Source organism: Oncorhynchus keta, unplaced genomic scaffold (assembly GCF_023373465.1).
Source record: "Oncorhynchus keta strain PuntledgeMale-10-30-2019 unplaced genomic scaffold, Oket_V2 Un_scaffold_594_pilon_pilon, whole genome shotgun sequence".
Lineage (NCBI taxonomy): Eukaryota > Metazoa > Chordata > Actinopteri > Salmoniformes > Salmonidae > Oncorhynchus > Oncorhynchus keta.
Window position 1 is genome coordinate 47,501 of NW_026290970.1, and position 23,244 is coordinate 70,744.

Genomic DNA, 23,244 nt, shown 5'->3' on the forward strand with positions numbered 1-23,244 from the left:
CAACAGGGTGTAGATAGACAACAACATAGACAACAACAGGGTGTAGATAGACAACAACAGGGTGTAGATAGACAACAACAGGGTGTAGATAGACAACACCAGGGTGTAGATAGACAACAACAGGGTGTAGATAGACAACAACAGGGTGTAGACAGACAACAACAGGGTGTAGATAGACAACAACAGGGTGTAGATAGACAACAACAGGGTGTAGATAGACAACAACAGGGTGTAGATAGACAACAACAGGGTGTAGATAGACAACAACAGGGTGTAGATAGACAACACCAGGGTGTAGATAGACAACAACAGGGTGTAGATAGAAAACAACAGGGTGTAGATAGAAAACAACAGGGTGTAGATAGACAACAACAGGGTGTAGATAGACAACAGGGTGTAGATAGACAACAACAGGGTGTAGATAGACAACACCAGGGTGTAGATAGACAACAACAGGGTGTAGATAGACAACAACAGGGTGTAGATAGACAACAACAGGGTGTAGATAGACAACAACAGGGTGTAGATAGACAACAACAGGGTGTAGATAGACAACAACAGGGTGTAGATAGACAATAACAGGGTGTAGATAGACAACAACAGGGTGTAGATAGACAACAACAGGGTGTAGATAGACAACAACAGGGTGTAGATAGACAACAACAGGGTGTAGATAGACAACAACAGGGTGTAGATAGACAACAACAGGGTGTAGATAGACAACAACAGGGTGTAGATAGACAACAACAGGGTGTAGATAGACAACAACAGGGTGTAGATAGACAATAACAGGGTGTAGATAGACAACACCAGGGTGTAGATAGACAACAACAGGGTGTAGATAGTTCTGTTTCTCTTTCTATAAACCAGGTGCACAATCTCTGTCCCAGAGGGAGGTGATTGGAGCACAGCTCACTGGGCACACAGTGTATCTGGGACAAGACCAGGGAGGACAGGCTGATCAGGGTGGATGGGTTGGACAGGGGACAGCTCTGGTACAGGGAGGACAGGGTAGTCAGGGTGGATGGGTTGGACAGGGGACAGCTCTGGGACCAGGGAGGACAGGGGAGTCAGGGTGGATGGGTTGGACAGGGGACAGCTCTGGGACCAGGGAGGACAGGCTGGTCAGGGTGAATGGGTTGGACAGGGGACAGCTCTGGGACAGGAAGGACAGGGTAGTCAGGGTGGATGGGTTGGACAGGGGACAGCTCTGGGACAGGGAGGACAGGCTGGTCAGGGTGGATGGGTTGGACAGGGGACAGCTCTGGGACCAGGGAGGACAGGCTAGTCAGGGTGGATGGGTTGGACAGGGGACAGGGAGGGCAGGGTAGTCAGGGTGGATGGTTTGGACAGGGGACAGCTCTGGGACAGGGGAGGGCAGGGTGGTCAGGGTGGATGGGTTGGACAGGGCCAGCTCTGGTACAGGGAGGACAGGGTAGTCAGGGTGGATGGGTTGGACAGGGCCAGCTCTGGTACAGGGAGGACAGGCTGGTCAGGGTGGATGGGTTGGACAGGGGACAGGGAGGGCAGTAGTCAGGGTGGATGGTTTGGACAGCAGCTCTGGGACCAGTCAGGGTGGATGGTTTGGACAGGGGACAGGGAGGACAGGGTAGTCAGGGTGGATGGGTTGGACAGGGGACAGCTCTGGTACAGGGAGGACAGGCTGGTCAGGGTGGATGGGTTGGACAGGGGACAGCTCTGGGACAGGGAGGACAGGCTAGTTGGGGTGGATGGGTTGGACAGGGGACAGGGAGGACAGGGTAGTCAGGGTGGATGGGTTGGACAGGGGACAGCTCTGGTACAGGGAGGACAGGCTAGTCAGGGTGGATGGGTTGGACAGGGGACAGCTCTGGGACAGGGAGGACAGGCTGGTCAGGGTGGATGGGTTGGACAGGGGACAGCTCTGGGACAGGGAGGACAGGCCAGTCAGGGTGGATGGGTTGGACAGGGGACAGGGAGGGCAGGGTAGTCAGGGTGGATGGTTTGGACAGGGGACAGGGAGGACAGGGTAGTCAGGGTGGATGGTTTGGACAGGGGACAGGGAGGACAGGGTAGTCAGGGTGGATGGGTTGGACAGGGGACAGCTCTGGTACAGGGAGGACAGGCTGGTCAGGGTGGATGGGTTGGACAGGGGACAGCTCTGGTACAGGGAGAACAGGCTGGTCAGGGTGGATGGGTTGGACAGGGGACAGCTCTGGGACAGGGGTACAGGCTGGTCAGTTGGACAGGGGACAGGGAGGACAGGGAGTCAGGGTGGATGGGTTGGACAGGGGACAGCTCTGGGACCAGGGAGTACAGGCTGGTCAGGGTGGATGGGTTGGACAGGGGACAGCTACAGGGGAACCTAGTTGGGGTGGATGGGTTGGACAGGGGACAGGGAGGACAGGCTAGTCAGGGTGGATGGGTTGGACAGGGGCCAGCTCTGGGACAGGGAGAACAGGCTGGTCAGGGTGGATGGGTTGGACAGGGGCCAGCTCTGGGACAGGGAGAACAGGCTGGTTGGGGTGGATGGGTTGGACAGGGGACAGCTCTGGGACAGGGAGGACAGGCTAGTTGGGGTGGATGGGTTGGACAGGGGACAGGGAGGACAGGGTAGTCAGGGTGGATGGGTTGGACAGGGGACAGCTCTGGTACAGGGAGGACAGGCTAGTCAGGGTGGATGGGTTGGACAGGGGCCAGCTCTGGGACAGGGAGGACAGGCTGGTCAGGGTGGATGGGTTTGATAGGGGACAGCTCTGGGACCAGGGAGGACAGGGTAGTCAGGGTGGATGGGTTGGACAGGGGACAGCTATGGGACAGGGAGGACAGGCTGGTTCGGGTAGATACGATGCCAGCTATAGGCCATATGGTATTGACAGGGACAGGGACAGGGACAGGGACAGGGAGGTTCGGTCAGATACGATGCCAGCTATAGGCCATATGGTAGGGACAGGGACAGGGACAGGGACAGGGACAGGGAGGTTCGGGCAGATACGATGCCAGCTATAGGCCATATGGTAGGGACAGGGACAGGGACAGGGACAGGGACAGGGACAGGGACAGGGACAGGGACAGGGACAGGGAGGTTCGGGCAGATACGATGCCAGCTATAGGCCATATGGTAGGGACAGGGACAGGGACAGGGACAGGGACAGGGACAGGGAGGTTAGGGTAGATACGATGCCAGCTCTGGGCCGTATGGTAGGGACAGGGACAGGGACATGGACAGGGACAGTGACAGGGACATGGACATGGAGGTTAGGGTAGATACGAAGCCAGCTCTGGGCCGTATGGTAGGGACAGGGACAGGGACAGGGACAGGGACAGGGACAGGGACAGGGAGGTTCGGGTAGATACGATGCCAGCTCTGGGCCATATGGTAGGGACAGGGACAGGGACAGGGACAGGGACAGGGACAGGGACAGGGACAGGGAGGTTCGGGCAGATACGATGCCAGCTATAGGCCATATGGTAGGGACAGGGACAGGGACAGGGACAGGGACAGGGACAGGGACAGGGACAGGGACAGGGAGGTTCGGGCAGATACGATGCCAGCTATAGGCCATATGGTAGGGACAGGGACAGGGACAGGGACAGGGAGGTTCGGGCAGATACGATGCCAGCTATAGGCCATATGGTAGGGACAGGGAGGTCTTGGCTGACTGCCTTCCTAAAGCCAGGAGCAGACGGCAGTTGATGACACTGCTTTACCATGATTGGCTGTCCATTGCTTAGTAACACACATTCACACAGTGACCTGCCTAGGACCACACAGTGCAGGTTCAGGTTTAGGGTCAGTAACACAGTGACCTGCCTAGGACCACACAGTGACCTGCCTAGGACCACACAGTGACCTGCCTAGGACCACACAGTGACCTGCCTAGGACCACACAGTGACCTGCCTAGGACCACACAGTGACCTGCCTAGGACCACACAGTGACCTGCCTAGGACCACACAGTGACCTGCCTAGGACCACACAGTGACCTGCCTAGGACCACACAGTGACCTGCCTAGGACCACACAGTACAGGATCAGGTTTAGGGTCAGTAACACAGTGACCTGCCTAGGACCACACAGTGACCTGCCTAGGACCACACAGTGACCTGCCTTGACCACACAGTGACCTGCCTAGGACCAGTGACCTGCCTTTGACCACACAGTGACCTGCCTAGGACCACACAGTGACCTGCCTAGGACCACACAGTGACCTGCCTAGGACCACACAGTGACCTGCCTAGGACCACACAGTGACCTGCCTAGGACCACACAGTGACCTGCCTAGGACCACACAGTGACCTGCCTAGGACCACACAGTACAGGATCAGGTTTAGGATTATTTAGAGCCACATCTTTTAATGTTCAGTCAAACGTTTGGACACACCTACACATTCCATGTTTTTTAAAATATATATATTTTTTACTATTTTATACATTGTAGAATAATAGCGAAGGCATCAAAACTATGAAATAACACACATGGAATCATGTAGTAACCAAAAGTGTTAAATGAAAATATAACAAAAAAAAGTGTTAAAAAAATCTAAATATATTTTATATTTGAGATTCTTCAAAGTATCCACCCTTTGCCTTGATGACAGAAAGGTTGCTGGATCAAATCCCCGAGCTGACAAGGTAATAATGTGTCGTTCTGCCCCTGAACAAGGCAGTTAACCCACTGTTCCCCTGAACAAGGCAGTTAACCCACTGTTCCCCTGAACAAGGTAGTTAACCCACTGTTCCCTGAACAAGGCAGTTAACCCACTGTTCCCCTGAACAAGGTAGTTAACCCACTGTTCCCTGAACAAGGCAGTTAACCCACTGTTCCCTGAACAAGGCAGTTAACCCACTGTTCCCCTGAACAAGGCAGTTAACCCACTGTTCCCCTGAACAAGGCAGTTAACCCCACTGTTCCCCTGAACAAGGCAGTTAACCCACTGTTCCCCTGAACAAGGCAGTAAACCCACTGTTCCCTGAACAAGGCAGTTAACCCACTGTTCCCTTGAACAAGGCAGTTAACCCACTGTTCCCCTGAACAAGGCAGTTAACCCACTGTTCCCCTGAACAAGGCAGTTAACCCACTGTTCCCCTGAACAAGGCAGTTAACCCACTGTTCCCCTGAACAAGGCAGTTAACCCACTGTTCCCCTGAACAAGGCAGTTAACCCACTGTTCCCTGAACAAGGCAGTTAACCCACTGTTCCCCTGAACAAGGCAGTTAACCCACTGTCCCCCTGAACAAGGCAGTTAACCCACTGTTCCCCTGAACAAGGCAGTTAACCCACTGTTAACCCACTGTTCCCCTGAACAAGGCAGTTAACCCCACTGTTCCCCTGAACAAGGCAGTTAACCCACTGTCCCCCTGAACAAGGCAGTTAACCCACTGTCCCCCTGAACAAGGCAGTTAACCCACTGTTCCCTGAACAAGGCAGTTAACCCACTGTCCCCCTGAACAAGGCAGTTAACCCACTGTTCCCTGAACAAGGCAGTTAACCCACTGTCCCCTGAACAAGGCAGTTAACCCACTGTTCCCCTGAACAAGGCAGTTAACCCACTGTCCCCCTGAACAAGGCTGTTAACCCACTGTTCCCCTGAACAAGGCAGTTAACCCACTGTTCCCCTGAACAAGGCAGTTAACCCACTGTTCCCCTGAACAAGGCAGTTAACCCACTGTCCCCTGAACAAGGCAGTTAACCCCACTGTTCCCCTGAACAAGGCAGTTAACCCACTGTCCCCCTGAACAAGGCAGTTAACCCACTGTTCCCCTGAACAAGGCAGTTAACCCACTGTTCCCCTGAACAAGGCAGTTAACCCACTGTTCCCCTGAACAAGGCAGTTAACCCCACTGTTCCCCTGAACAAGGCAGTTAACCCACTGTCCCCCTGAACAAGGCAGTTAACCCACTGTCCCCCTGAACAAGGCAGTTAACCCACTGTTCCCCTGAACAAGGCAGTTAACCCACTGTCCCCCTGAACAAGGCAGTTAACCCACTGTTCCCCTGAACAAGGCAGTTAACCCACTGTTCCCCTGAACAAGGCAGTTAACCCACTGTTCCCCTGAACAAGGCAGTTAACCCACTGTTCCCCTGAACAAGGCAGTTAACCCACTGTTCCCTGAACAAGGCAGTTAACCCACTGTTCCCCTGAACAAGGCAGTTAACCCACTGTTCCCCTGAACAAGGCAGTTAACCCACTGTTCCCCTGAACAAGGCAGTTAACCCACTGTCCCCTGAACAAGGCAGGTAACCCACTGTTCCCCTGAACAAGGCAGTTAACCCACTGTTCCCCTGAACAAGGCAGTTAACCCACTGTTCCCCTGAACAAGGCAGTTAACCCACTGTTCCCCTGAACAAGGCAGTTAACCCACTGTTCCCCTGAACAAGGCAGTTAACCCACTGTTCCCCTGAACAAGGCAGTTAACCCACTGTTCCCCTGAACAAGGCAGTTAACCCACTGTTCCCCTGAACAAGGCAGTTAACCCAATGTTCCCCTGAACAAGGCAGTTAACCCACTGTTCCCCTGAACAAGGCAGTTAACCCCACTGTTCCCCTGAACAAGGCAGTTAACCCACTGTTCCCCTGAACAAGGCAGTTAACCCACTGTTCCCCTGAACAAGGCAGTTAACCCACTGATCCCCTGAACAAGGGGTTAACCCCACTGTTCCCTGAACAAGGCAGTTAACCCACTGTTCCCCTGAACAAGGCAGTTAACCCACTGTTCCCCTGAACAAGGCAGTTAACCCACTGTTCCCTGAACAAGGGGTTAACCCCACTGTTCCCCTGAACAAGGCAGTTAACCCACTGTTCCCCTGAACAAGGCAGTTAACCCACTGTTCCCTGAACAAGGCAGTTAACCCACTGTTCCCCTGAACAAGGCAGTTAACCCACTGTTCCCCTGAACAAGGCAGTTAACCCACTGTTCCCCTGAACAAGGCAGTTAACCCACTGTTCCCCTGAACAAGGCAGTTAACCCACTGTTCCCCTGAACAAGGCAGTTAACCCACTGTTCCCCTGAACAAGGCAGTTAACCCCACTGTTCATAGGCTGTCATTGAAAATAATAATTTGTTAATGTCTCTTCCATATCGTCCTCTGAGTCGCTGTGTTGAAGCAGAAAGCGGAGTTAATTCTCAGTCTCGTCCAGTTTCCATGTGAAGCATCGTATTCTGAAGGTGTTGCTTCCCCCAGTTGCTAGGCAGAGAGAAGTGAGACAAGAGGCGAGACGGTAGAGAGCGGTCTCAGGAGACGTCACAGAGAGACATCATTGTTATTCTGCCGGCCGGTCATGAAGAGCTCACAGTGCAGGAGGTGGTGGCGCTACCTTGGCCTGCTTCCCCTATACAGTGCACGACTTTAGACCAGGACCTATAGGGAATAGGGGACCCTATTCCCTATATAGTACACTACTATAGACCAGAGCCCTATTCCCTATATAGTACACTACTATAGACCAGAGCCCTATTCCCTATATAGTACACTACTATAGACCAGAGCCCTATTCCCTATATAGTACACTACTATAGACCAGAGCCCTATTCCCTATATAGTGCACTACTTTAGACCAGAGCCCTATTCCCTATATAGTGCACTACTATAGACCAGAGCCCTATTCCCTATATAGTGCACTACTATAGACCAGAGCCCTATTCCTATATAGTGCACTACTTTAGACCAGAGCCCTATTCCCTATATAGTACACTACTATAGACCAGAGCCCTATTCCCTATATAGTGCACTACTATAGACCAGAGCCCTATTCCCTATATAGTGCACTACTATAGACCAGAGCCCTATTCCCTACATAGTACACTACCTTAGATAGGGCCCTATTCCCTATATAGTACACTACCTTAGATAGGGCCCTATTCCCTACATAATGCACTACTTTAGACCAGGGAATACGGGGCCCTTTGGGATTCACAGTCGATCAATAACTAAGTGAGAATCTATTACCTTTAACAAACCTTCACGCTCCGAGGTCTTTGAAATGACACCGATGACGATACTGAACCAGGAAACAGGAAACAGGAAACAGCACCGTAGAGTCCTGAGAGCCTCGTAACAATTCCACTGTTGTATCGTCATGGAGACCTCCAGGCTGCTTCTCAAATGGTACCCTGTTCCCTACATAGTGCACTGCTCTGGACCAGAGCCAATAGGGAATTAGGGCTCTGGCTAAAAGTTGTGTGATCAGAGGAGGCTGGTGTGCGGAGATGTAGGAAGACTGGAATGGAACTCTATTCCCATTGATACCATTCCAGTCCTCCTATATCTCCTTCCACCAGCCTCTTCTGATAGAGTCCTTATAAGAGCATCGGCATCACGGAGACAGGAAGGAGAGATGAGCTCTTTTAACAGGATCTAACACACACACACACACACACACACACACACACACACACACACACACACACACACACACACACACACACACACACACACACACACACACACACACACACACACACACACACACACACACACACACACACACACACACACACCCAGAGCTCCTCTCACCTGATGTAGGTACGCTACTCTGACCGGCCAAGCCCAGCGGTAACCTAGGCAACCCAAGGCGATAGACTCCTCTGAGCTGACGTCTGGAGATTGACCTGTCACACTCCATATCCTACATAATACATTTATACAGCCTTTAATCTCTCCTCTCCTCTCCCTCTCCTCTCCTCTCATCTCCTCTCCTCTCCTCTCCTCTCCTCTCCTCTCCTCTGCCTCTCCTCTCTCTCTCACCCCTCCTCCTCTCCTCTCCCCTCTCCTCTCCCTCCTCTCCTCTCCTCTCATCACCCTCTCTCCTCTCCTCTCCTCTCCTCTCCTCTCATCCCCCTCCCCTCTCATTTCTCCTCTCCTCTCATCCCCCTCTCCCTCTCCTCTCCTCTCCCTCTCCTCCCCTCTCCTCTCCCTCCTCTCATCCCCCTCCTCCTCTCTCCTCTCCTCTCCTCTCCTCTCATCCCCCCCCTCCCTCTCCTCTCCTCTCCCCCTCTCTCTCTCCTCTCCTCTCATCACCCTCTCCTCTCTCCTCTCATCCCTCTCCTCTCCTCTCATCCTCCTCTCCTCTCCTCTCCTCTCCTCTCCTCTCCTCTCCTCTCCTCTCATCCCCTCTCCCTCTCTCCTCTCCTCCTCCTCTCCTCTCTCTCCTCTCTCCTCTCCTCTCCTCTCCTCTCATCTCTCCCTCTCCTCTCCTCTCATCCCCTCTCCTCTCCTCTCATCCTCCTCTCCTCTCCCCTCCCCCTCTCCTCTCCTCTCCTCTCCTCTCATCCCCTCTCATCTCCTCTCATCCCCTCCCCCTCTCCTCTCCTCTCATCCCCTCTCCTCTCCTCTCCTCTCCTCTCCTCTCCTCTCCTCTCCTCTCCTCTCATCCCCCTCTCCTCTCCTCTCATCCCCCTCCCCTCTCCTCTCCTCTCATCTCCTCCTCTCCTCTCCTCCTCTCATCTCATCTCCTCTCATCTCCTCTCCTCTCCTCTCATCCCCCTCCTCCTCTCCTCTCCTCTCCTCTCCTCTCCTCTCCTCTCCCTCCTCTCCTCTCCTCTCCTCTCCTCTCCTCTCCTCTCCTCTCCTCTCCGCTCCTCTCCTCTCCTCTCTCTCCTCTCCTCTCATCCCCCTCTCATCTCCTCTCATCCCCCCTCCCCTCTCCTCTCCTCTCATCCCCCTCTCCTCTCCTCTCCTCTCATCCCCCCTCTCCTCTCCTCTCCCCTCCTCTCCTCTCCTCTCCTCTCCTCTCCTCTCCTCTCCTCTCTCCTCTCCTCCCCTCCCCTCTCCTCTCCTCTCCTCTCCTCTCCTCTCATCCCCCTCTCATCTCCTCTCATCCCCCTCCCCTCTCCTCTCCTCTCATCCCCCTCTCCTCTCCTCTCCTGTCCTCTCCATCCTCCTCTCCTCTCCTCTCATCTCCTCTCCTCTCCTCTCCTCTCCTCCCCTCTCCTCTCCTCCCCCTCTCCTCTCCTCTCCTCTCCTCTCATCCCTCCTCTCCTCTCTCCTCTCCTCTCTCTCTCTCCTCTCCTCTCCTCTCCTCTCCCTCTCCTCTCCTCTCATCCCCTCTCCTCTCCTCTCTCCTCATCCCCCTCTCCTCTCCTCTCCTCTCTCCTCTCCTCTCCTCTCCTCTTCTCTCCTCTCCTCTCCTCTCCTCTCCTCTCCTCTCCTCTCATCTCCTCTCCTCTCCTCCCCCTCCCCTCTCCTCTCATCCCCTCCCTCTCCTCTCCTCTCCTCTCTCTCCCTCTCCTCTCCTCTCCTCTCCTCTCCTCTCCTCTCCTCTCATCCCCCCCTCTCCTCTCCTCTCCTCTCCTCTCCTCTCCTCTCTCCCCCCTCTCCTCTCCTCTCCTCTCCTCTCCTCTCCTCTCATCCCCCTCTCCTCTCCACTCCTCTCTCTCCTCTCCTCTCCTCTCCCTCTCCTCTCCTCTCATCCCCCTCCTCCTCTCCTCTCCTCTCCTCTCCTCTCCTCTCCCATGATGCCATGCTCCTTTCCATTAAGAGCAGAAAGAAACAGTCGTGAGTGTCTGTCCCAAATGGCTCCCTATTCCCTATATAGTCCACTACCTTAGATAGGGTTCTATTCCCTATATAGTCCACTACCTTAGATAAGGTTCTATTCCCTATATAGTGCACGACCTTAGATAGGGCCCTATTCCCCATATAGTCCACTACCTTAGATATAACCCTATTCCCTATATAGTCCACTACCTTAGATAGGTTTCTATTCCCTATATAGTCCACTACCTTAGATAGGGCTCTATTCCCTATATAGTACACTACCTTAGATAGGGCCCTATTCCCTATGAAGTCCACTACCTTAGATAGGGTTCTATTCCCTATATAGTCCACTACCTTAGATAGGGCCCTATTCCCTAAATAGTACACTACCTTAGATAAGGTTCTATTCCCTATATAGTGCACGACCTTAGATAGGGCCCTATTCCCCATATAGTCCACTACCTTAGATATAACCCTATTCCCTATATAGTCCACTACCTTAGATAGGTTTCTATTCCCTATATAGTCCACTACCTTAGATAGGGTTCTATTCCCTATATAGTCCACTATCTTAGATAGGGTTCTATTCCCTATATAGTCCACTACCTTAGATAAGGTTCTATTCCCTATATAGTGCACGACCTTAGATAGGGCCCTATTCCCCATATAGTCCACTACCTTAGATATAACCCTATTCCCTATATAGTCCACTACCTTAGATAGGTTTCTATTCCCTATATAGTCCACTACCTTAGATAGGGCTCTATTCCCTATATAGTACACTACCTTAGATAGGGCCCTATTCCCTATGAAGTCCACTACCTTAGATAGGGTTCTATTCCCTATATAGTCCACTACCTTAGATAGGGCCCTATTCCCTAAATAGTACACTACCTTAGATAAGGTTCTATTCCCTATATAGTGCACGACCTTAGATAGGGCCCTATTCCCCATATAGTCCACTACCTTAGATATAACCCTATTCCCTATATAGTACACTACCTTAGATAGGGCTCTATTCCCTATATAGTCCACTACCTTAGATAGGGTTCTATTCCCTATATAGTACACTACCTTAGATAGAGCCCTATTCCCTATATAGTCCACTACCTTAGATAGAGCCCTATTCCCTATATAGTACACTACCTTAGATAGGGCTCTATTCCCTATATAGTCCACTACCTTAGATAGGGTTCTATTCCCTATATAGTCCACTACCTTAGATAGGGCCCTATTCCCTAAATAGTACACTACCTTAGATAGGTCCCTATTCCCCATATAGTCCACTACCTTAGATAGGCTTCTATTCCCTCAGGTACAGGTATAAACCTCTGTATAAAAAAGGGGAGTCTATGAACAGACAACACAGAGTTACACATGGAGTAAACAATTAGCAAATCAATAACACAGTAGAAAAAATGGGCAGTCTATATACAATGTGTGCAAAAGGCATGAGGAGGGAGGCGAATAATTACAATTTTGCAGATTAACACTGGAGTGATAAATGATCAGATGATCATGTACAGGAAGAGATATTGGTGTGCAAAAGAGCAGAAAAGTAAATATATAAAAACAGTATGGGGATGAGGTAGGTAAAAATGGGTGGGCTATTTACCAATAGACTATGTACTGCTGCAGCGATCGGTTAGCTGCTCAGATAGCAGATGTTTGAAGATGGTGAGGGAGATAAAGGTCTCCAACTTCAGCGATTTTTGCAATTCGTTCCAGTCACAGGCAGCAGAGAACTGGAAGGAAAGGTGGCCAAATGAGGTGTTGGCTTTAGGGATGATCAGTGAGATACACCTGCTGGAGCGCGTGCTACGGACGGGTGTTGCCATCGTGACCAGTGAACTGAGAGAAGGCGGAGCTTTACCTAGCATGGACTTGTAGATGACCTGGAGCCAGTGGGTCTGGCGACGAACATGTAGTGAGGGCCAGCCGACTAGAGCATACAGGTCGCAGTGGTGGGTGGTATAAGGTGCTTTAGTGACAAAACGGATGGCACTGTGATAAACTGCATCCAGTTTGCTGAGTAGAGTATTGGAAGCAATTTTGTAGATGACATCGCCGAAGTCGAGGATCGGTAGGATAGTCAGTTTTACTAGGGTAAGCTTGGCAGCGTGAGTGAAGGAGGCTTTGTTGCGGAATAGAAAGCCGACTCTGGATTTGATTTTCGATTGGAGATGTTTGATATGGGTCTGGAAGGAGAGTTTACAGTCTAGCCAGACACCTAGGTACTTATAGATGTCCACATATTCAAGGTCGGAACCATCCAGGGTGGTGATGGTGGTCAGGCGTGCAGGTGCAGGCAGCGAACGGTTGAAAAGCATGCATTTGGTTTTACTAGAGTTTAAGAGCAGTTGGAGGCCACGGAAGGAGTGTTGTATGGCATTGAAGCTCGTTTGGAGGTTAGATAGCACAGTGTCCAAGGACGGGCCGGAAGTATATAGAATGGTGTCGTCTGCGTAGAGGTGGATCAGGGAATCGCCCGCAGCAAGAGCAACATCATTGATATATACAGAGAAAAGAGTCGGCCCAAGAATTGAACCCTGTGGCACCCCCATAGAGACTGCCAGAGGACCGGACAGCATGCCCTCCGATTTTACACACTGAACTCTGTCTGCAAAGTAATTGGTGAACCAGGCAAGCCAGTCACCCGAGCCATATTATCAATCACTCTTTAATAAAAGGCAATTTCACCCTATTCACCCTAGTGCACTACTTTTGACCCTTAGCCCTATGGAACTCTATTCCCTACATAGTGCACTACTTTAGACCAGAGCCCTATGGAACCCTATGGAACCCTATTCCCTACATAGTGCACTACTTTAGACCAGAGCCCTATGGAACCCTATTCCCTACATAGTGCACTACTTTTGACCAGAGCCCTATGGAACCCTATTCCCTACATAGTGCACTACTTTTGACCAGAGCCCTATGGAACCCTATTCCCTACATAGTGCACTACTTTTGACCAGAGCCCTAAGGAGTGCCATTTGGGATGCAACCTAACCGTCGTCCTCCTGTAAAACATAACTCTCTACTCCATTTTCTAAATGGCCTGTCAAGGACCTTCTAAACCTTTTCAACAAAATGTCTCTTCTGTCTCATGTCTCTTTTGTCCAGACTTCTTCTGAATGGAGTCTAATTTTAACCAGCCTAAATTTTGTATGCTTACTACTCTCCTCATAGTCTCTCTCCTTCCACTCTCTCGCTCTCTCTCCTTCCCCTTTCTCCTCGCTCTCTCTCCTTCCCTTTCTCCTCGCTCTCTCTCTCCCTCCTCTCTCTCTCTCGCTCTCTCCCCTTCCTCCCTCTCTCTCCCCTCCTCTCTCCCTCCCCTCTCTCTCTCGCTCTCTATCCCCTTCCTCCCTCCCTCTCTCCCTCCCTCTCTCTCTCTCTCTCTCTCTCTCTCTCTCTCTCTCTCTCTCTCTCTCTCTCTCTCTCTCTCCCTCTCCTCCCTCTCTCTCTCCCTCTCTCTCCTCCTCTCTCTCTCTCTCCCTCCCTCTCTCTCTCTCTCTCTCTCTCTCTCTCTCTCTCTCTCTCTCTCTCTCTCTCTCTCTCTCTCCCCTCTCTCTCTCTCTCTCTCTCTCTCTCTCTCTCTCTCCCCTCCTCCCTCTCTCTCTCCCTCCCCTCTCTCCTCGCTCTCTCTCCCTCCCCTCTCTCTCTCGCTCTCTTCCCTTCCTCACTCTCTCTCTCTCTCTCTCCCTCTCTTGCTCTCTCTCCCCTTCCCCTCTCTCTCCCCCTCCTCCCTATCTCTCTCCCCCTCCTCCCTCTCTCTCCCCCCTCTTTCTCCCCCCCTCTCTTCCCCACTCTTTCTCTCTCCCCTTCCTCCCTCTCTCTCTCCCCTTCCTTCCCCCTCTCTCTCCCCTCTTTCTCTTCCCCCCCTCTCTCTCTCTTAGGTGTCTTTAGTGTCTGTCTGTGGTGGCAGTAGCATCTGTTGTCTGGTGTCTGTAGTGTCTGTTGTGTTTGCAGTGTAGTGTCTGTTGTGGTGTGTCTGTAGTGTAGTGTCTGTGGTGTATGTGGTGTTGTGTCTGGCTGGTCGTGACTGCAGTTCATGATGAAATCTCCCCATAACGAGACAGTGCTGAATTCTACAGGGAATAGTGTTGAATAATGTTGTCCACAGACGCAAAACATCTATCTCTCTCTCTCTCTGTCTCTCTCTCTCTCTCTCTCTCTCTGTCTCTCTGTCTCTCTCTCTCTCTCTCTCTCTCTCTCTCTCTCTCTCTCTGTCTCTCGCTCTCTCTCTGTCTCTCTCTCTGTCTGTCTCTCTCTGTCTCTCTCTCTGTCTCTCTCTCTGTGTGTCTCTCTCTCTCTCTCTCGCTCTCTCTCTGTCTCTCTGTCTCTCTCTCTCTCTCTTTCTCTCTCTCTCTGTCTATCTCTCTCTCTCTCTCTCTCTCTCTGTCTCTCTCTCTTTCTCTCTGTCTATCTCTCTCTCTCTCTCTCTCTCTCTCTCTCTCTCTCTGTCTCTCTCTCTCTGTGTCTCTCTCTGTCTGTCTCTCTGTCTCTCTCTCTCTCTCTCTCTGTCTCTCTCTCTGTGTCTCTCTCTGTCTATCTCTCTCTCGCTCTGTCTGGTCTGGTCTGGTCCACTGCCAAGGCTCTATTGTCGTTAAGGGAGATTTCATTACTCATTACTACCACACTAATTTGGCCTGGCTAACTCATTGCATTTAATTAATCAAGATACAGAAGTGTCCAGCACTGAAAATGTTTAAACCCACATGAAAACATACTACAGTTTTCCTATGTAATACTACAGTACTTACTATAGAATGATTTAGTAAACTGTAGTATACAGAACCATGAGTCAGTCCCGTACACAAAGGGGAACGTCCTCGAGCCCGTCCTCTAGCACGTCCTCTAGCACGTCCTCTAGCCCGTCCTCTAGCACGTCCTCTAGCACGTCCTCTATAGCACGTCCTCTAGCACGTCCTCTAGCCCGTCCTCTAGCACGTCCTCTAGCCCGTCCTCTAGCACGTCCTCTAGCCCATCCTCTAGCACGTCCTCTAGCACGTCCTCTAGCACGTCCTCTAGCACGTCCTCTAGCCCGTCCTCTAGCATGTCCTCTAGCACGTCCTCTAGCCCGTCCTCTAGCACGTCCTCTAGCACGTCCTCTAGCACGTCCTCTAGCCCGTCCTCTAGCACGTCCTCTAGCACGTCCTCTAGCCCGTCCTCTAGCACGTCCTCTAGCACGTCCTCTAGCACGTCCTCTAGCACGTCCTCTAGCCCGTCCTCTAGCACGTCCTCTAGCCCGTCCTCTAGCCCGTCCTCTAGCACGTCCTCTAGCACGTCCTCTAGCACGTCCTCTAGCCCGTCCTCTAGCACGTCCTCTAGCCCGTCCTCTAGCACGTCCTCTAGCACGTCCTCTAGCCCGTCCTCTAGCACGTCCTCTAGCACGTCCTCTAGCACGTCCTCTAGCCCGTCCTCTAGCATGTCCTCTAGCACGTCCTCTAGCCCGTCCTCTAGCACGTCCTCTAGCCCGTCCTCTAGCCCGTCCTCTAGCACGTCCTCTAGCCCGTCCTCTAGCCCGTCCTCTAGCCCGTCCTCTAGCACGTCCTCTAGCCCGTCCTCTAGCACGTCCTCTAGCACGTCCTCTAGCATGTCCTCTAGCACGTCCTCTAGCATGTCCTCTAGCACGTCCTCTAGCACGTCCTCTAGCACGTCCTCTAGCCCGTCCTCTAGCCGTCCTCTAGCACGTCCTCTAGCACGTCCTCTAGCCCGTCCTCTAGCACGTCCTCTAGTACGTCCTCTAGCACGTCCTCTAGCACGTCCTCTAGCCCGTCCTCTAGCACGTCCTCTATGTGACTTTAGTTGAATGCAGAGATACACGGGATACACATTATAACAGCAATATTGCCACTATACTCCTTCCATTTGAGACTCAAATTAACATAAATAAGCACGATTCCGTCTTTTCAGCAGATATAAGTATAAAGTATAAACATCTGGGGAAGGGATCTTTCGAATGTTGTGACCTTATCCACATGAATGACCTCCGTTAACACCTTCACATAATGTATCAAATTCAAAGGGTATTACACACTTGTGTCACTTCTCAATTTAGCAGCGCTGTTAGAGGTGCCAATTTACGGGGGGTGACACCTGAAAACAGATTGTAACACATACAGTTCATACAGTTTAAATCAAATCAAATGTATTTATATAGCCCTTCGTACATCAGCTGATATCTCAAAGTGCTGTACAGAAACCCAGCCTAAAACCCCCCAAAACAGCAAGCAATGCAGGTGTAGAAGCACGGTGGCTAGGAAAAACTCCCTAGAAAGGCCAAAACCTAGGAAGAAACCTAGAGAGGAACCAGGCTATGTGGGGTGGCAGTCCTCTTCTGGCTGTGCCGGGTGGAGATTATAACAGACCATGACCAAGATGTTCAAATGTTCATAGATGACCAGCATGGTCAAATAATAATAATCACAGTAGTTGTCAAGGGTGCAACAAGTCAGCACCTCAGGAGTAAATGTCAGTTGGCTTTTCATAGTCGATCATTCAGAGTATCTCTACCGCTCCTGCTGTCTCTGAAGAGTTGAAAACAGCAGGTCTGGGACAGGTAACAGGTCTGGGACAGGTAGCAGGTCTGGGACAGGAAGCAGGTCTGGGACAGGCAGCACATCCAGTGAACAGGTAGCAGGTCTGGGACAGGTACCAGGTCTGGGACAGGTAGCAGGTCTGGGACAGGCAGCACGTCTGGGACAGGTAGCAGGTCTGGGACAGGTAGTAGGTCTGGGTAGAGGTAACAGGTCTGGGACAGGTACCAGGTCTGGGACAGGTAGCAGGTCTGGGAAGAGGTAACAGGTCTGGGACAGGTAGCAGGTCTGGGACAGGTAGCACAGGTAATGTCATTAGTACCTGTCCTGGGTAACCCCATGGTCGTTGAGTTTTCCTTCAGCTGGTACGTCTTCGTCTGGATTGAGGGGTCACCTTCCTGCTGGCGTGAATTCACCTCTCTGCAACCTTCAACGCCGTGTGGGTACCTACCACCTCTACACTCTAACCACTAGGCTATCTACCTCATCTACACTCTAACCACTAGGCTACCTACCTCATCTACGCTCTAACCACTAGGCTACCTACCACCTCTACACTCTAACCACTAGGCTACCTACCTCATCTACGCTCTAACCACTAGGCTACCTACCTGCCTCCTCTGCACTCTAACCACTGGGCTACCCCTGCTCTACACTCTAACCACTAGGCTACCTACATCCTCTACACTCTAACCACTAGGCTAACTACCTCATCTACGCTCTAACCACTAGGCTACCTACCTCCTCTACACTCTAACCACTAGGCTACCTACCTCCTCTACACTCTAACCACTAGGCTACCTACCTCATCTACGCTCTAACCACTAGGCTACCTACTTCCTCTACACTCTAACCACTAGCAGCACAGTAACCCATCATTTTGGTCCAATGCATCAATGTCAAAAGAATGTAAATCATTCTCATTGGGTCTACCGTTGAGTATCTGATGAGGTGCTGAACCAGTGGTACGATACGCATGTACATCAGAGCCAGGGGCATTACTGTTACCCATACAATACCCATACCCATGTTACCCATACAATACCCATACCCATGTTACCCATGATGCCATACCCATACCCATGTTACCCATACAATACCCATACCCATGTTACCCATACAATACCCATACCCATGTTACCCATGATGCCATACCCATACCCATGTTACCCATACAATACCCATACCCATGTTACCCATACAATACCCATACCCATGTTACCCATACAATACCCATACCCATGTTACCCATACAATACCCATACCCATGTTACCCATGATGCCATACCCATACCCATGTTACCCATACAATACCCATACCCATGTTACCCATGATGCCATACCCATACCCATGTTACCCATACAATACCCATACCCATGTTACCTATACAATACCCATACCCATGTTACCCATACAATACCCATACCCATGTTACCCATACAATACCCATACCCATGTTACCCATACAATACCCATACCCATGTTACCCATACAATACCCATACCCATGTTACCCATACAATACCCATACCCATGTTACCCATACAATACCCATACCCATGTTACCCATGATGCCATACCCATACCCATGTTACCCATACAATACCCATACCCATGTTACCCATACAATACCCATACCCATGTTACCCATACAATACCCATACCCATGTTACCCATACAATACCCATACCCATGTTACCCATACAATACCCATACCCATGTTACCCATACAATACCCACACCCATGTTACCCATACAATACCCAACACCCATGTTACCCATACAATACCCATACCCATGTTACCCATACAATACCCATACCCATGTTACCCATACAATACCCATACCCATGTTACCCATACAATACCCATACCCATGTTACCCATACAATACCCATACCCATGTTACCCATGATGCCATACCCATACCCATGTTACCCATACAATACCCATACCCATGTTACCCATACAATACCCATACCCATGTTACCCATACAATACCCATACCCATGTTACCCATACAATACCCATACCCATGTTACCCATGATGCCATACCCATACCCATGTTACCCATACAATACCCATACCCATGTTACCCATACAATACCCATACCCATGTTACCCATACAATACCCATACCCATGTTACCCATGATGCCATACCCATACCCATGTTACCCATACAATACCCATACCCATGTTACCCATACAATACCCATACCCATGTTACCCATGATGCCATACCCATACCCATGTTACCCATGATGCCATACCCATACCCATGTTACCCATACAATACCCATACCCATGTTACCCATGATGCCATACCCATACCCATGTTACCCATACAATACCCATACCCATGTTACCCATGATGCCATACCCATACCCATGTTACCCATGATGCCATACCCACACCCATGTTACCCATACCCATGTTACCCATGTTACCCATGATGCCATACCCATACCCATGTTACCCATGATGCCATACCCATACCCATGTTACCCATGATGCCATACCCATACCCATGTTACCCATGATGCCATACCCATACCCATGTTACCCATGATGCCATACCCATGTTACCCATGATGCCATACCCATACCCATGTTACCCATACAATACCCATACCCATGTTACCCATGATGCCATACCCATACCCATGTTACCCATACAATACCCATACCCATGTTACCCATGATGCCATACCCATGTTACCCATGATGCCATACCCATGATGCCATACCCATACCCATGTTACCCATGATGCCATACCCATGTTACCCATGATGCCATACCCATGTTACCCATGTTACCCATGATGCCATACCCCTGTTACCCATGATGCCATACCCATACCCATGTTACCCATGTTACCCATGTTACCCATGATGCCATACCCATGTTACCCATGATGCCATACCCATGTTACCCATGATGCCACGGCACGGGGGTCATTCAATGAAATCCCTCATCATGTTGTTCTGACATCGGCATCGGAAGGCCTCTGCCAGCGTTTGTTAGTCAAACAAACCACACACTTTGTGTGTAAAAGCAGAAAGTACAGGAGCAAACCAAAAGTTATGTACAGTTTCTACCACTTCCCCCTTTTCACACATGGTCTTGGCCCATGTGAACAACGTAGCCACCTGAAGAAAGCAAGATCTGGGGGAAAACGGGAAAAAACGGTTTACCAGAGGTTCTTCTGTGTGTCAAAAGAGCATTTCTTCCTCAACTATCTCACTTCCCCAAGGGCGAAACACCTTGTTGGAGGTCAGAGTCATCCTGTAGAAAAAAAGGGGAAGTGATACAATCTGTAGGGTCGGGGAGACAGTTGCCAGACGAGGTGAGGAAAGCCCCTGAGCTTCCAAAGGGCCCTGAAGTCATGTTCAACCCCGAATGCACTACCTGCTGTCAGTGTAGATTGTAGGTGTAGATTGTCAGTGTAGATTGCCAGTGTAGATTGTAAATTTAGATTGTAAACAGAACATAAAGGTCATTCTACAGCAGAGAGGAGGTCTATAGATACAGGAAACAGAACATAAAGGTCATTCTACAGCAGAGAGGAGGTCTATAGATACAGGAAACAGAACATAAAGGTCATTCTACAGCAGAGAGGAGGTCTATAGATACAGGAAACAGAACATAAAGGTCATTCTACAGCAGAGAGGAGGTCTATAGATACAGGAAACAGAACATAAAGGTCATTCTACAGCAGTATAGACACTGACTAGATACAGCAGAGAGGATCAGCCAATAGGAGACATTAGCTCCACTTGGCACTGCTGGCGCTCTCCCTACTGGCCCATCTCTGTCTGTAAGAAGGGAAAGGGGGGAACGGGGGATTAGGGGGGTTGCTGGGAATGCCTCGTCTCATTTTGGCTCCTCTCCCTTCATCTGTTCCTGTCTCCCCCTCTCAAGACACTCTCAAGACACTCTGAAGACAGAACATCAAGACACTCTCAAGACACTCTCAAGACACTCTCAAGACACTCTCAAGACACTCTCAAGACAGGTCTCATGGACACTCTCACAGGACACTCTCAAGACACTCTCAAGACACTCTCAGACACTCTCAAGACACTCTCAGACACTATCAAGACACTCTCAAGTCAAGGTTCTCATGTGTCATGTCTCATGGTTATAGTTCTGGATACTAATGGGAGGGGTGATGGATTTTAGAGAGAGGGGTGAGGGGGAGTGATGGATATCCAGAGAGTGATGAGGGGGTGATGGACATTAGAGAGAGGGGTGAGGGGGTGAGGGTGATGGATATTCTCATGAGGGGTCATATTAGAGAGAGGGAGGTTATAGAGGGATGATGGAATTAGAGAGAGGGTGAGGGGTGATGGATATTAGAGAGAGGGATGAGGGGAGGGGTGATGGATATTAGAGAGAGGGGTGAGGGGTGATGGATTAGAGAGAGGGGTGAGGGGTGAGGGGTGATGGATATTAGAGAGAGGGATGAGGGGTGAGGGGTGATGGATATTAGAGAGAGGATGAGGGGTGAGGGGTGATGGATATTAGAGAGAGGGATGAGGGGGTGAGGGGTGATGGATATTAGAGAGAGGGATGAGGGGGTGAGGGGTGATGGATATTAGAGAGGGATGAGGGGGTGAGGGGTGATGGATATTAGAGAGGGGGTGATGGATGAGAGGGGGTGAGGGGTGATGGATATTAGAGAGAGGGATGAGGGGTGAGGGGTGATGGATATTAGAGAGAGGGGGATGAGGGGGTGAGGGGTGATGGATATTAGAGAGAGGGGTGAGGGGGAGGGGTGATGGATATTAGAGAGAGGGGTGAGGGGTGATGGATATTAGAGAGAGGGGTGAGGGGTGAGGGGTGATGGATATTAGAGAGAGGGGTGAGGGGGAGGGGTGATGGATATTAGAGAGAGAGGGGTAAGGGGGAGGGGTGATGGATATTAGAGAGAGGGGTGAGAGGTGATGGATATTAGAGAGAGGGGTGAGGGGTGATGGGTATTAGAGAGAGGGATGGGGGGTGAGGGGTGATGGATATTAGAGAGAGGGGTGAGGGGGAGGGGTGATGGATATTAGAGAGAGAGGGGTAAGGGGGAGGGGTGATGGATATTAGAGAGAGGGGTGAGGGGTGATGGATATTAGAGAGGGGTGATGGGGTGAGGGGTGATGGATAGGGGTGAGGGGTGAGGGGTGATGGATATTAGAGAGAGGGGTGAGGGGTGATGGATATTAGAGAGAGGGATGAGGGTGTGAGGGGTGATGGATATTAGAGAGGGGGGAGGGTGAGGGGTGATGGATATTAGAGAGAGGGGTGAGGGGTGATGGATATTAGAGAGAGGGATGAGGGTGTGAGGGGTGATGGATATTAGAGAGAGGGGTGAGGGGAGGGGTGATGGATATTAGAGAGAGGGGTGAGGGGTGATGGATATTAGAGAGAGGGATGAGGGGTGAGGGGTGAGGGCTGATGAGGATGGGTAGAGAGGGGTGAGGGGTGATGGATATTAGAGAGAGAGGTGAGTGTGAGGGGTGATGGATATTAGAGAGGGGTGAGTGGGGTGATGGATATTAGAGAGAGGGGTGAGGGGTGAGGGGTGATGGCTATTAGAGAGAGGGGTGAGGGGTGATGGATATTAGAGAGGGGGGGTGAGGGGGTGAGGGGTGATGGCTATTAGAGAGATGGGTGAGGGGTGATGGATATTCGAGAGGGGGGTTATGGATATTAGAGAGAGGGATGAGGGGTGAGGGGTGATGGCTATTAGAGAGGGGGTGATGAATTATTGAGAGAGGTGAACTTTAGGGGGTGATGGATATTAGAGAGAGAGGTGAGGGTGAGGGGTGATGGCTATTAGAGAGGGGGGGTGATGGATATTAGAGAGAGAGAGTGAGGGTGAGGGGTGATGGATATTTAGAGAGGGGGGGGGTGATGTATATGTTAGAGAGGGGGTGATGATGGATATTAGAGAGAACTGATGTATATTTAGAGAGAGGGGGGATGGTTTCTCTAAGAGGGACTCCCTAGGAGTTTAACTGTGATCTCACTTTGAAGAAGTTTGACGTTTGTCAGATTATTATTCACCTCTGAGGGTGACTTTAAATGCTCTTTAGTCACTCTCCTTCTGTGTCTCCTTGATTACTGTAAAAGCAATTAAGGATGGTAGCGGTTTCAAATTAACAGTACTGATTAATCCTCTGGCTATGGCTATTAAGCAGCTGTGTCTCTAAAAGTGAACTCTAGGAGTCCTCCTGATGGATATCTCTGTC